We start from the raw sequence: 13,906 nt of genomic DNA, 5'->3' as shown, positions 1-13,906 counted from the left end.
GCGTGGTGGTGGTAGTGTGATGGTTTTGGGCCAGCATGGTGGTGGTAGGGTGATGGTTTGGGGTCCAGCATGGTTGTGGTAGTGTGATGGTTTGGGGTCAGCATGGTTGTGTTAGTGTGATGGTTTGGGGTCAGCATAGTTGTGGTAGTGTGATGGTTTGGGGTCAGCATGGTTGTGGTAGTGTGATGGTTTGTTGTCCAGCATGGTGGTGGTGGAAGAGAGTGTTTGGTGTCAGCATGGTTGTGGTAGTGTGATGGTTTGGGGTCCAGCATGGTGGTGGTAGTGTGATGGTTTGTTGTCCAGCATGGTGGTGGTGGAAGAGAGTGTTTGGTGTCAGCATGGTTGTGCTAGTGTGATGGTTTGGGGTCAGCGTGGTGGTGGTAGTGTGATGGTTTTGGGCCAGCATGGTGGTGGTAGTGTGATGGTTTGGGGTCAGCATGGTTGTGGTTGTGTGATGGTTTGGGGTCAGCATGGTTGTGGTAGTGTGATGGTTTGGGGTCAGCATGGTTGTGGTAGTGTGATGGTTTGGGGTCCAGCATGGTGGTGGTAGTGTGATGGTTTGGGGTCCAGCGGGATGGTGGTAGTGTGATGGTTTTGGGTCAGTGTGGTGGTGGTAGTGTGATGGTTTGGGGTCAGCGTGGTGGTGGTAGTATGATGGTTTTGGGCCAGCATGGTGGTGGTAGTGTGATGGTTTGTGGTCCAGCATTGTTATGGTAGTGTGATGGTTTGTGGTCCAGCATGGTGGTGGTGGAAGAGAGTGTTTGGTGGCAGCATGGTTGTGGTAGTGTGATGGTTTGTTGTCCAGCATGGTGGTGGTGGAAGAGAGTGTTTGGTGTCAGCATGGTTGTGGTAGTGTGATGGTTTGGGGTCAGCGTGGTGGTGGTAGTGTGATGGTTTTGGGCCAGCATGGTGGTGGTAGTGTGATGGTTTGTGGTCCAGCATGGTGATGGTAGTGTGATGGTTTGTGGTCCAGCATGGTGGAGGTGGAAGAGATGGTTTGGGGTCCAGCATGGTGGTGGTAGTGTGATGGTTTGGGGTCAGCATGGTTGTGGTAGTGTGATGGTTTGGGGTCCAGCATGGTGGTGGTAGTGTGATGGTTTGGGGTCAGCATGGTTGTGTTAGTGTGATGGTTTGGGGTCAAAATAGTTGTGGTAGTGTGATGGTTTGGGGTCAGCATGGTTGTGTTAGTGTGATGGTTTGGGGTCAGAATAGTTGTGGTAGTGTGATGGTTTGGGGTCCAGCATGGTGGTGGTAGTGTGATGGTTTGGGGTCAGCATGGTGGTGGTGCTGTGATTGTTTGGGGTCCAGCATGTTTGTGGTAGTGTGATGGTTTGGGGTCAGCATTTTTGTGGTAGTGTGATGGTTTGGGGTCAGCATGGTTGTGGTAGTGTGATGGTTTGGGGTCAGCATGGTGGTGGTGCTGTGATTGTTTGGGGTCCAGCATGGTTGTGGTAGTGTGATGGTTTGGGGTCAGCATGGTTGTGTTACTGTGATGGTTTGGGGTCAGAATAGTTGTGGTAGTGTGATGGTTTGGGGTCAGCATGGTTGTGGTAGTGTGATGGTTTGGGGTCAGCATTGTTGTGGTAGTGTGATGGTTTAGGGTCAGCATGGTTGTGGTAGTGTGATGGTTTGGGGTCAGCATGGTTGTGGTAGTGTGATGGTTTGGGGTCAGCATGGTTGTGGTAGTGTGATGGTTTGTGGTCCAGCATGGTGGTGGTATTGTGATGGTTTGGGGTCCAGCGGGGTGGTGATAGTGTGATGGTTTGGGGTCAGCGTGGTGGTGGTAGTGTGATGGTTTGGGGTCCAGCATGGTGGTGGTAGTTTGATGGTTTGGGGTCAGCATGGTTGTGGTAGTGTGATGGTTTGGGGTCAGCGTGGTGGTGGTAGTGTGATGTTTTGGGCCAGCATTGTGGTGGTTAGGGTGATGGTTTGGGGTCCAGCATGGTTGTGGTAGTGTGATGGTTTTGGGCCAGCATGGTGGTGGTAGTGTGATGGTTTGTGGTCCAGCATGGTGATGGTAGTGTGATGGTTTGTGGTCCAGCATGGTGGTGGTGGAAGAGATGGTTTGGGGTCCAGCATGGTGGTGGTAGTGTGATGGTTTGGGGTCAGCATGGTGGTGGTGGTGTGATGGTTTGGGGTCCAGCATGGTGGTGGTAGTGTGATGGTTTGGGGTCATTATGGTGGTGGTAGGGTGATGGTTTGGGGTCCAGCATGGTGGTGGTAGTGTGATGGTTTGGGGTCAGCATGGTTGTGGTAGTGTGATGGTTTGGGGTCAGCATGGTGGTGGTAGTGTGATGGTTTTGGGGTCAGCATGGTGGTGGTAGTGTGATGGTTTGGGGTCAGCGGGTTGGTGGTAGTGTGATGGTTTGGGGTCAGCATGGTTGTGGTTGTGTGATGGTTTGGGGTCAGCATGGTTGTGGTAGTGTGATGGTTTGGGGTAAGCATGGTTGTGGTAGTGTGATGGTTTGGGGTCCAGCATGGTGGTGGTAGTGTGATGGTTTGGGGTCCAGCAGGATTGTGGTAGTGTGATGGTTTTGGGTCAGCGTGGTGGTGGTAGTGTGATGGTTTGGGGTCAGCGTGGTGGTGGTAGTATGATGGTTTTGGGCCAGCATGGTGGTGGTAGTGTGATGGTTTGTTGTCCAGCATGGTGGTGGTGGAAGAGAGTGTTTGGTGTCAGCATGGTTGTGGTAGTGTGATGGTTTGGGGTCAGCATGGTTGTGGTAGTGTGATGGTTTGGGGTCAGCATGGTTGTGGTAGTGTGATGGTTTGGGGTCAGCATGGTTGTGGTAGTGTGATGGTTTGTGGTCCAGCATGGTGATGGTAGTGTGATGGTTTGTGGTCCAGCATGGTGGAGGTGGAAGAGATGGTTTGGGGTCCAGCATGGTGGTGGTAGTGTGATGGTTTTGGGCCAGCATTGTGGTGGTTAGGGTGATGGTTTGGGGTCCAGCATGGTTGTGGTAGTGTGATGGTTTGGGGTCAGCGTGGTGGTGGTAGTGTGATGGTTTTGGGCCAGCATGGTGGTGGTAGTGTGATGGTTTGTGGTCCAGCATGGTGATGGTAGTGTGATGGTTTGTGGTCCAGCATGGTGGTGGTGGAAGAGATGGTTTGGGGTCCAGCATGGTGGTGGTAGTGTGATGGTTTGGGGTCAGCATGGTGGTGGTGGTGTGATGGTTTGGGGTCCAGCATGGTGGTGGTAGTGTGATGGTTTGTGGTCCAGCATGGTGGTGGTATTGTGATGGTTTGGGGTCCAGCGGGGTGGTGATAGTGTGATGGTTTGGGGTCAGCGTGGTGGTGGTAGTGTGATGGTTTGGGGTCCAGCATGGTGGTGGTAGTTTGATGGTTTGGGGTCAGCATGGTTGTGGTAGTGTGATGGTTTGGGTTCAGCGTGGTGGTGGTAGTGTGATGGTTTTGGGCCAGCATGGTGGTGGTAGGGTGATGGTTTGGGGTCCAGCATGGTTGTGGTAGTGTGATGGTTTGGGGTCAGCATGGTTGTGTTAGTGTGATGGTTTGGGGTCAGCATAGTTGTGGTAGTGTGATGGTTTGGGGTCAGCATGGTTGTGGTAGTGTGATGGTTTGTTGTCCAGCATGGTGGTGGTGGAAGAGAGTGTTTGGTGTCAGCATGGTTGTGGTAGTGTGATGGTTTGGGGTCCAGCATGGTGGTGGTAGTGTGATGGTTTGTTGTCCAGCATGGTGGTGGTGGAAGAGAGTGTTTGGTGTCAGCATGGTTGTGCTAGTGTGATGGTTTGGGGTCAGCGTGGTGGTGGTAGTGTGATGTTTTTGGGCCAGCATGGTGGTGGTAGTGTGATGGTTTGGGGTCAGCATGGTTGTGGTTGTGTGATGGTTTGGGGTCAGCATGGTTGTGGTAGTGTGATGGTTTGGGGTCAGCATGGTTGTGGTAGTGTGATGGTTTGGGGTCCAGCATGGTGGTGGTAGTGTGATGGTTTGGGGTCCAGCGGGATGGTGGTAGTGTGATGGTTTTGGGTCAGTGTGGTGGTGGTAGTGTGATGGTTTGGGGTCAGCGTGGTGGTGGTAGTATGATGGTTTTGGGCCAGCATGGTGGTGGTAGTGTGATGGTTTGTGGTCCAGCATTGTTATGGTAGTGTGATGGTTTGTGGTCCAGCATGGTGGTGGTGGAAGAGAGTGTTTGGTGGCAGCATGGTTGTGGTAGTGTGATGGTTTGTTGTCCAGCATGGTGGTGGTGGAAGAGAGTGTTTGGTGTCAGCATGGTTGTGGTAGTGTGATGGTTTGGGGTCAGCGTGGTGGTGGTAGTGTGATGGTTTTGGGCCAGCATGGTGGTGGTAGTGTGATGGTTTGTGGTCCAGCATGGTGATGGTAGTGTGATGGTTTGTGGTCCAGCATGGTGGAGGTGGAAGAGATGGTTTGGGGTCCAGCATGGTGGTGGTAGTGTGATGGTTTGGGGTCAGCATGGTTGTGGTAGTGTGATGGTTTGGGGTCCAGCATGGTGGTGGTAGTGTGATGGTTTGGGGTCAGCATGGTTGTGTTAGTGTGATGGTTTGGGGTCAAAATAGTTGTGGTAGTGTGATGGTTTGGGGTCAGCATGGTTGTGTTAGTGTGATGGTTTGGGGTCAGAATAGTTGTGGTAGTGTGATGGTTTGGGGTCCAGCATGGTGGTGGTAGTGTGATGGTTTGGGGTCAGCATGGTGGTGGTGCTGTGATTGTTTGGGGTCCAGCATGTTTGTGGTAGTGTGATGGTTTGGGGTCAGCATTTTTGTGGTAGTGTGATGGTTTGGGGTCAGCATGGTTGTGGTAGTGTGATGGTTTGGGGTCAGCATGGTGGTGGTGCTGTGATTGTTTGGGGTCCAGCATGGTTGTGGTAGTGTGATGGTTTGGGGTCAGCATGGTTGTGTTACTGTGATGGTTTGGGGTCAGAATAGTTGTGGTAGTGTGATGGTTTGGGGTCAGCATGGTTGTGGTAGTGTGATGGTTTGGGGTCAGCATTGTTGTGGTAGTGTGATGGTTTAGGGTCAGCATGGTTGTGGTAGTGTGATGGTTTGGGGTCAGCATGGTTGTGGTAGTGTGATGGTTTGGGGTCAGCATGGTTGTGGTAGTGTGATGGTTTGTGGTCCAGCATGGTGGTGGTATTGTGATGGTTTGGGGTCCAGCGGGGTGGTGATAGTGTGATGGTTTGGGGTCAGCGTGGTGGTGGTAGTGTGATGGTTTGGGGTCCAGCATGGTGGTGGTAGTTTGATGGTTTGGGGTCAGCATGGTTGTGGTAGTGTGATGGTTTGGGGTCAGCGTGGTGGTGGTAGTGTGATGTTTTGGGCCAGCATTGTGGTGGTTAGGGTGATGGTTTGGGGTCCAGCATGGTTGTGGTAGTGTGATGGTTTTGGGCCAGCATGGTGGTGGTAGTGTGATGGTTTGTGGTCCAGCATGGTGATGGTAGTGTGATGGTTTGTGGTCCAGCATGGTGGTGGTGGAAGAGATGGTTTGGGGTCCAGCATGGTGGTGGTAGTGTGATGGTTTGGGGTCAGCATGGTGGTGGTGGTGTGATGGTTTGGGGTCCAGCATGGTGGTGGTAGTGTGATGGTTTGGGGTCATTATGGTGGTGGTAGGGTGATGGTTTGGGGTCCAGCATGGTGGTGGTAGTGTGATGGTTTGGGGTCAGCATGGTTGTGGTAGTGTGATGGTTTGGGGTCAGCATGGTGGTGGTAGTGTGATGGTTTTGGGGTCAGCATGGTGGTGGTAGTGTGATGGTTTGGGGTCAGCGGGTTGGTGGTAGTGTGATGGTTTGGGGTCAGCATGGTTGTGGTTGTGTGATGGTTTGGGGTCAGCATGGTTGTGGTAGTGTGATGGTTTGGGGTAAGCATGGTTGTGGTAGTGTGATGGTTTGGGGTCCAGCATGGTGGTGGTAGTGTGATGGTTTGGGGTCCAGTGGGATTGTGGTAGTGTGATGGTTTTGGGTCAGCGTGGTGGTGGTAGTGTGATGGTTTGGGGTCAGCGTGGTGGTGGTAGTATGATGGTTTTGGGCCAGCATGGTGGTGGTAGTGTGATGGTTTGTTGTCCAGCATGGTGGTGGTGGAAGAGAGTGTTTGGTGTCAGCATGGTTGTGGTAGTGTGATGGTTTGGGGTCAGCATGGTTGTGGTAGTGTGATGGTTTGGGGTCAGCATGGTTGTGGTAGTGTGATGGTTTGGGGTCAGCATGGTTGTGGTAGTGTGATGGTTTGGGGTCAGCATGTTTGTGGTAGTGTGATGGTTTGGGGTCGAGCATGGTGGTGGCAAAGGCAGAACTAGAAAAGGCAGAACTAGTGAAGGCAGAACTAGAAAAGGGAGAACTAGTAAAGGCAGAACTAGAAAAGGCAGAACTAGTAAAGGCAGAACTAGTAAAGGCAGAACTAGTAAAGGGAGAACTAGTAAAGGCAGAACTAGTAAAGACAGAACTAGTAAAGGCAGAACTAGTAAAGGCACAACTAGTAAAGACAGAACTAGTAAAGGCAGAACTAGTAAAGGGAGAACTAGTAAAGGCAGACCTAGTAAAGACAGAACTGGTAAAGGCAGAACTAGTAAAGGCAGAACTAGTAAAGGCAGAACTAGTAAAGGGAGAACTAGTAAAGGCAGAACTAGTAAAGGCAGAACTAGTAAAGGGAGAACTAGTAAAGGCAGAACTAGTGAAGGGAGAACTAGTAAAGGCAGAACTAGTAAAGGCATAACTAGTAAAGGGAGAACTACTAAAGGCAGAACTAGTACAGGCAGAACTAGTAAAGGGAGAACTAGTAAAGGGAGAACTAGTAAAGGCAGCACTAGTAAAGGGAGAACTAGTAAAGGGAGAACTAGTAAAGACAGAACTCGTGAAGGCAGAACTAGTAAAGGGAGAACCAGTAAAGGGAGAACTAGTAAAGGCAGAACTAGTAAAGGCAGGACTAGTAAAGGCAGAACTAGTAAAGGGAGAACTAGTAAAGACAGAACTATTAAAGGCAGAACTAGTAATGGGAGAACTAGAAAAGGGAGAACTAGTGAAGGCAGAACTAGTAAAGGCAGAACTAGTAAAGGCAGAACTAGTAAAGGGAGAACTAGTAAAGACAGAACTAGTAAAGGCAGAACTAGTAAAGGGAGAACTTGGAAAGGGAGAACTAGTAAAGGCAGAACTAGTAAAGGCAGAACTAGTAAAGGCAGAACTAGTAAAGGGAGAACTAGTAAAGACATAACTAGTAAAGGGAGAATTGGTAAAGGCAGAACTAGTAAAGACATAACTAGTAAAGGCAGAACTAGTAAAGGCTGGACTAGTAAAGGCAGAACTAGTAAATACATAACTAGTAAAGGGAGAATTAGTAAAGGCAGAACTAGTAAAGACATAACTAGTAAAGGCAGAACTAGTAAAGGCAGAACTAGTAAAGGGAGAACTATCAAAGACAGAACTAGTAAAGGGAGAACTAGTAAAGGCAGCACTAGTAAAGGGAGAACTAGTAAAGGGAGAACTAGTAAAGACAGAACTCGTGAAGGCAGAACTAGTAAAGGGAGAACCAGTAAAGGGAGAACTAGTAAAGGCAGAACTAGTAAAGGCAGGACTAGTAAAGGCAGAACTAGTAAAGGGAGAACTAGTAAAGACAGAACTATTAAAGGCAGAACTAGTAATGGGAGAACTAGAAAAGGGAGAACTAGTGAAGGCAGAACTAGTAAAGGCAGAACTAGTAAAGGCAGAACTAGTAAAGGGAGAACTAGTAAAGACAGAACTAGTAAAGGCAGAACTAGTAAAGGGAGAACTTGTAAAGGGAGAACTAGTAAAGGCAGAACTAGTAAAGGCAGAACTAGTAAAGGCAGAACTAGTAAAGGGAGAACTAGTAAAGACATAACTAGTAAAGGGAGAATTGGTAAAGGCAGAACTAGTAAAGACATAACTAGTAAAGGCAGAACTAGTAAAGGCTGGACTAGTAAAGGCAGAACTAGTAAATACATAACTAGTAAAGGGAGAATTAGTAAAGGCAGAACTAGTAAAGACATAACTAGTAAAGGCAGAACTAGTAAAGGCAGAACTAGTAAAGGGAGAACTATCAAAGACAGAACTAGTAAAGGCAGAATTAGTAAAGGCAGAACTAGTAAAGACATAACTAGTAAAGGCAGAACTAGTAAAGGCAGAACTAGTAAAGGGAGAACTAGTAAAGACAGAACTAGTAAAGGCAGAACTAGTAAAGGCAGAACTAGTAAAGGTAGAACTAGTAAAGGCAGAACTAGTAAAGGGAGAACTAGTAAAGACAGAACTAGTAAAGGCAGAACTAGTAAAGGCAGAACTAGTAAAGGCAGAGCTAGTAAAGACAGAACTAGTAAAGGCATAACTAGTAAAGGCAGATCTAGTAAAGGCAGAACTAGTAAAGGCAGAACTAGTAAAGGCAGAACTAGTAAAGGCAGAACTAGTAAAGACAGAACTAGTAAAGTCAGAACTAGTAAAGACAGAACTATTAAAGGCAGAACTAGTAATGGGAGAACTAGAAAAGGGAGAACTAGTAAAGGCAGAACTAGTAAAGGCAGAACTAGTAAAGGCAGAACTAGTAAAGGGAGAACTAGTAAAGACAGAACTAGTAAAGGCAGAACTAGTAAAGGGAGAACTTGTAAAGGGAGAACTAGTAAAGGCAGAACTAGTAAAGGCAGAACTAGTAAAGGGAGAACTAGTAAAGACATAACTAGTAAAGGGAGAATTAGTAAAGGCAGAACTAGTAAAGACATAACTAGTAAAGGCAGAACTAGTAAAGGCTGGACTAGTAAAGGCAGAACTAGTAAATACATAACTAGTAAAGGGAGAATTAGTAAAGGCAGAACTAGTAAAGACATAACTAGTAAAGGCAGAACTAGTAAAGGCAGAACTAGTAAAGGGAGAACTATCAAAGACAGAACTAGTAAAGGCAGAATTAGTAAAGGCAGAACTAGTAAAGACATAACTAGTAAAGGCAGAACTAGTAAAGGCAGAACTAGTAAAGGGAGAACTAGTAAAGACAGAACTAGTAAAGGCAGAACTAGTAAAGGCAGAACTAGTAAAGGTAGAACTAGTAAAGGCAGAACTAGTAAAGGGAGAACTAGTAAAGACAGAACTAGTAAAGGCAGAACTAGTAAAGGCAGAACTAGTAAAGGCAGAGCTAGTAAAGACAGAACTAGTAAAGGCATAACTAGTAAAGGCAGATCTAGTAAAGGCAGAACTAGTAAAGGCAGAACTAGTAAAGGCAGAACTAGTAAAGGCAGAACTAGTATAGACAGAACTAGTAAAGGCAGAACTAGTAAAGTCAGAACTAGTAAAGGCAGAACTAGTAAAGGCAGAACTAGTAAAGACAGAACTAGTAAAGGCAGAACTAGTAAAGTCAGAACTAGTAAAGGCAGAACTAGTAAAGGCAGAACTAGTAAAGGGAGAAAAGTAGTGTGAGAGAGTAAGTTCAGGAAAACTGGGAGAAGCGTGTGCTGTGGGATTAGTTCAAGAAACTCTTTAGAGAGGTATTGATGGTTTTTAGATGTTTTGGGAAATGGGACTCTGCTTTTCCCTGCATAGCAGCTACTGCTATTTCAGATTCTCTGAAGCCATGCGGTAGATGGGCCATGGGCCATGGGTAGAGCACCCATATCCCTCTCACTACATAACAAAACACTGCTATTTCATACAATCCCTGCTGGGATCACTTGTCCACGATCAACCCTCGTCTCTAGAGACATGTAGTCTCCCCATCTCTCTGCACCCTGATACCCCCTGTCTCTCTGAGTACCCAGTCTCCAACATCTCTCTGACTACCCAGTCTCCCTGTCTCTCTGAGTACCCAGTCTCCCCGTCTCTCTGACTACCCAGTCTCCGTGTCTCTCTGACTACCCAGTCTCCTCATCTCTCTGACTACCCAGTCTCCCCGTCTCTCTGACTACCCAGTCTCCTCATCTCTCTGACTACCCAGTCTCCCCGTCTCTCTGACTACCCAGTCTCACTGTCTCTCTGACTACCCAGTCTCCCTGTCTCTCCGACTACCCAGTCTCCCTGTCTCTGACCACCCAGTCTCACTGTCTCTCTGACTACCCATTCTCCCCGTCTCTCTGACTACCCAGTCTCCGTGTTTCTCTGACTACCCAGTCTCCGTGTTTCTCTGACTACCCAGTCTCACTGTCTCTCTGACTACCCAGTCTCACTGTCTCTCTGACTACCAAGTCTCCCTGTCTCTCTGACTACCCAGTCTCCCTGTCTCTGACCACCCAGTCTCACTGTCTCTCTGCCTACCCAGTCTCCCCGTCTCTCTGACTACCCAGTCTCCGTGTTTCTCTGACTACCCAGTCTCCTCATCTCTCTGACTACCCAGTCTCCCTGTCTCTCTGACTACCCAGTCTCCTCATCTCTCTGACTACCCAGTCTCCCCGTCTCTCTGACTACCCAGTCTCCCTGTTTCTCTGACTACCCAGTCTCCCCGTCTCTCTGACTACCCAGTCTCCGTGTTTCTCTGACTACCCAGTCTCCCTGTTTCTCTGACTACCCAGTCTCCCCGTCTCTCTGACTACCCAGTCTCCCTGTTTCTCTGACTACCCAGTCTCCCCGTATATCTGACTACCCAGTCTCCCCATCTCTCTGACTACCCAGTCTCCCTGTCTCTCTAACTTCCCAGTCTCCCTGTCTCTCTAACTACCCAGTCTCCCTGTCTATCTGACTACCCAGTCTCCCTGTCTATCTGACTACCCAGTCTCCCTGTCTCTCTAACTACCCAGTCTCCCTGTCTATCTGACTACCCAGTCTCCCTGTCTCTCTAACGACCCAGTCTCCCTGTCTCTCTAACGACCCAGTCTCCCTGTCTCTCTAATGACCCAGTCTCCCTGTCTCTCTAACTACCCAGTCTCCCCGTCTCTCTAACTACCCAGTCTCCCCGTCTCTCTGACTACCCAGTCTCCCCGTCTCTCTGACTACCCAGTCTCCCCGTCTCTCTGACTACCCAGTTTCCCCGTCTCTCTACACAGTGACATTCCCTGCTATTTCAGTCTGATTCTTCTTCTCTAAGTAAATGCCATCTGAATGCAGAGAATCCACTGCTATGCTATTTCACAAACCTCTTTTCAGGGGCCATTATTTCCTGTAATGGTTTATTGCTGGAGGAACTTGTTGAGGTCTGCAGATCTTTAAGTGCTCTATAACTGATGGCTCTGAGCCAGGAGGGGAGGGGCATCAATCGGACACTAACACCGGTCGCTGGTTAAATGTAGTGCCCTATATTGGGGCTAGGGAGCCATTTGGGAGATGAGGGAAACCCACTCTCAGAGAGGAGCAGAGATGTAGTGTTTCATCTCAGATATGGACAAAGCAGTCAGTCAGTCAGACAGTCAGTCAGACAGTCAGTCAGTCAGTCAGTCAGTCAGTCAGTCATTCAGTCACATGTCAGTCAGTCAGTCAGTCAGTCATTCACATGTCAGTCAGTCAGTCAGTCAGTCACATGTCAGTCAGTCAGTCAGTCAGTCACATGTCAGTCAGTCAGCCAGTCAGTCACATGTCAGTCAGCCAGTCAGTCAGCCAGTCAGTCAGTCAGTCAGTCAGTCACATGTCAGTCAGTCAGTCAGCCAGTCAGTCAGTTAGACAGTCAGACAGTCAGTCAGTCACATGTCAGTCAGTCAGCCAGTCAGTCAGCCAGTCAGTCAGTCACATGTCAGTCAGTCATTCAGTCACATGTCAGTCAGTCAGTCAGTCAGTCATTCACATGTCAGTCAGTCAGTCAGTCAGTCAGTCACATGTCAGTCAGTCAGTCAGTCAGTCACATGTCAGTCAGTCAGCCAGTCAGTCACATGTCAGTCAGCCAGTCAGTCAGCCAGTCAGTCAGTCAGTCAGTCAGTCACATGTCAGTCAGTCAGTCAGCCAGTCAGTCAGTTAGACAGTCAGACAGTCAGTCAGTCACATGTCAGTCAGTCAGCCAGTCAGTCAGCCAGTCAGTCAGTCACATGTCAGTCAGTCAGTCAGTCAGTCAGACAGTCAGTCAGTCACATGAGCCCAGGTTGATTTACACACTTTATATATACACACTATGTACACACTATATACACACTATGTACACACTATAGACACACTACATACAGACTACATACACACTACATACACACACTATATATACACTACATACACACACTACATACACACTATAGACACAGTACATACACACACAACAAACACACACAACATACACACTATATACAGACTACATACACACTACATACACACACCATATATACACTACATACACACTATATACAGACTGCATACACACTACATACACACACCATATATACACTACATACACACTACATACACACTACATACACACACCATATATACACTACATACACACTACATACACACTACATACACACACTATATATACACTACATACACACTACATACACACTACATACACACACTACATACACACTACATACACACTACATACACACACCATATATACACTACATACACACTACATACACACTACATACACACACTATATATACACTACATACACACTACATACACACTACATACATACTACATACACACTCTAGACACACTACATACATACTACATACACACACTACATACACACTACATACACACTACATACATACTACATACACACACTACATACACACTACATACACACTACATACATACTACATACACACTCTAGACACACTACATACACACTACATACACACTATAGACACACTACATACAGACACTACTTACACACTATACACACCACTTACACACTATATACACACTATACACACACTACATACACACTCTAGACACACTACATACACACTATACACACACTACATACACACACTACATACACACACAACATACACACTATACACACACTACATACACCCACAACATACACACACACCATGCACACTATCTACACACTACATACACACTATAGACACACTACATACAGACTACATACACACTACATACACACACCATATATACACTACATACACACACTACATACACACTACATACACACTATAGACACACTACATACAGACACTACTTACACACTATACACACCACTTACACACTATATACACACTATACACACACTACATACACACTCTAGACACACTACATACACACTCTAGACACACTACATACACACTATACACACACTACATACACACTATACACACACTACATACACGAACGCAGGCAGGCTGGATCTACAAACACACCGTCCCTCCAGGTAGAGGAGGAACCAAGACAGTCTCCTCTGTTATTGGCCACCTCTCTCAGCACATGATGACATCCCAAATGGCACCTTACGTATGGACCCTGCTCTAAAGCAGTGCCCTACATAGGGATTAGGGAGCCAAAGCAGTGCCCTATATAGGGAATAGGGAGACAAAGTAGTGCCCTACATAGGGAATAGGGAGCCAAAGCAGTGCCCTACATAGGGAATAGGGAGCCAAGGCAGTGCCCTACATAGGGAATATGGAGCCAAGGCAGTGCCCTACATAGGGAATATGGAGCCAAGGCAGTGCCCTACATAGGGAATAGGGAGCCAAGGCAGTGCCCTACATAGGGAATAGGGAGCCAAAGCAGTGCCCTACATAGGGAATAGGGAGCCAAAGCAGTGGGAATACAATGGGTATTCTAGTCTTCTGTATGTGTACACAACAACACATTTGCTGGAGCTAAACATCAACGTGTGTGTGTGTGTGTGTGTGTGTGTGTGTGTGTGTGTGTGTGTGTGTGTGTGTGTGTGTGTGTGTGTGTGTGTGTGTGTGTGTGTGTGTGTGTGTGTGTGTGTGTGTGTGTGTGTGTGTTTGTGTGTGTGTGTGTGTGTATTCCTCAGTGGCGTGTGTTGAGAAAGACAGGATCAGCCATGTTGACATGAGCGTGTTGTGTAAACCAGAGCGATCAATGACAGGGGACCACACTGTCTGTCTCAGAGAA

The sequence above is a fragment of the Oncorhynchus mykiss genome, chromosome 22 (assembly GCF_013265735.2).
Source record: "Oncorhynchus mykiss isolate Arlee chromosome 22, USDA_OmykA_1.1, whole genome shotgun sequence".
Taxonomy (NCBI): domain Eukaryota; kingdom Metazoa; phylum Chordata; class Actinopteri; order Salmoniformes; family Salmonidae; genus Oncorhynchus; species Oncorhynchus mykiss.
Note: the sequence above shows the minus strand (reverse complement) of the source record.